Source organism: Anarrhichthys ocellatus, unplaced genomic scaffold (assembly GCF_004355925.1).
Source record: "Anarrhichthys ocellatus isolate YVR2014 unplaced genomic scaffold, GSC_Weel_1.0 scaffold39, whole genome shotgun sequence".
Lineage (NCBI taxonomy): Eukaryota > Metazoa > Chordata > Actinopteri > Perciformes > Anarhichadidae > Anarrhichthys > Anarrhichthys ocellatus.
Window position 1 is genome coordinate 596,448 of NW_022280069.1, and position 1,818 is coordinate 598,265.

Consider the following 1,818-nt stretch of genomic DNA (forward strand, 5'->3'; position numbering starts at 1 on the left):
GACTTGTTTTCTGTAGGTTTTTATTTTTCTCACAGTTGCTGATAAAGCATTTTGTGGGCCTCAGCTTACTGAGCATTGACGTAACTCGGTCACTTGCCAGTGGAAATTTGGAAAGCACTTGTAAGAGATTTGCTTCATTAAGAAGCAAAGGGAAAGTTCTAAATTCTTTCTGTCTTAGTCTTGTTCCATTGGCAAACAGGTATCCAGACAACAAGGCCTGTCTCCTCTGCAAGCCAGATTTGATAATTTGAGTATTTACATCAAAAGACTGTCTGAGCTCCCCACATTTTGGACAAAGTTCCTGCGGTTATAAAAGAATTCCTTATATATCTTATGCCGAACAAAATCCTATCTCTCATCTCGGTTCATATACGTCATTGTCCATGCTATTGAACATTTTATTGTTGTGCACCTATTTCAGGGTTTGCCTGTCTGTCTCTTTACAGTCTGTTGAGACTTTTTTGGGACTTACTGTATAAATAAATTGAATGACCTTGTGTAGGAGTAGATGCAGATATACAGAGAATATGTGGCACTACACCACAGGTTTCCAACCTTTTTGGTTTAACACGTTTGATTCATAAACTAGTCAAAGTCATCTCGCAACCCCTAGTTCCCCGATTCAGGTTACATATTTCTATGAGCTGAGAGCATTTCAAGAAAAGAGTGAGTTTCACCTTCTGAGCTCATTTTAAAATGTTCTAGAGTCCTGAAGAAGTGGAACTACACAGTATTTCACAAGAAAAGAGACAAGACCATCCTGTTCTCTTCTCTTCTTTGCTACCTTGTCTTGTGAGCCCTCAGATTGATCTCAGGAGCTGTTGGGTGATGCAGACCACCAGGGTGGGGTTGTTAAAACTGTAATCTAGGAGACAAAACATTTACCTCAAAACTTAACTGAGAACGCTGTTTAGTCGTATGGGAATGTAATTTCGTAGGAGACAGGGTTGGTTTGACGTGTTGTCTCTCGTGAACACGAGATATCTTTATCCTGAAATACAATACTAGTTTCCTCTTTCGTTGTAAATTTGATTGCCTTTTTTCAGCCTGTGTTCACTCTGTTGGACTTTACAGAGGTTTAAATGATCAGATTCCCTTACAGGTAGCAGGTGCTTGTGGTTTTAGAGCGGCAGTATGTCTACTTTGATCAAAAAAGTCAACAAAGTAAAATCTAAATATGACATCTTTGAATCTAGGTTCATCCATGTTGATCCACAGCATTTAGTGACTTGTCTTTACTCTTTTACTCAGAAAATACTTCAGTTTAAATGTAGAATCCAAGAAAACGCAGTAAATATACATCTTTTCTTTGCACTTGTTCATTTTTGTTCAGGCACTTGAGTCTTTATATGCCAAAGATAGAAAAGCCACAGCCACATAATTATAGAACACTATGGGTGTTTCCAAACTAGCTAACCAGAATATCCTTTTTCTCTTCTCTCTCTCTCTTTTTTTTTTAACCTAAGATGTAAGATTTCTCCACAGAGCAGTTGGGTGTTACATCCTTTCGCTCTATGACACCTCAGTGGAGTGGAATCTGATGTGGTTCAGTACATTTAGCTTTCAACAGTCGACGTATTAAAGGAAAAGCTTTTTAGTGTAATGCATAAAAAGCCCACGCATTTGGGTAAGAAGAGTAACCACAAATATTAGCAACCAGATATGTTGTTATTGTTATTATTTAAAAAAATAAATTCATGATTAACACTATCATTATTATTATTATTAATGCCACTGCAGTTGAGCAGTTTCATGGGTCTTGTTTTACTTATAGCAGGTATTATTCCCACCACAAAACCATGACCAATTCCCCCCCCC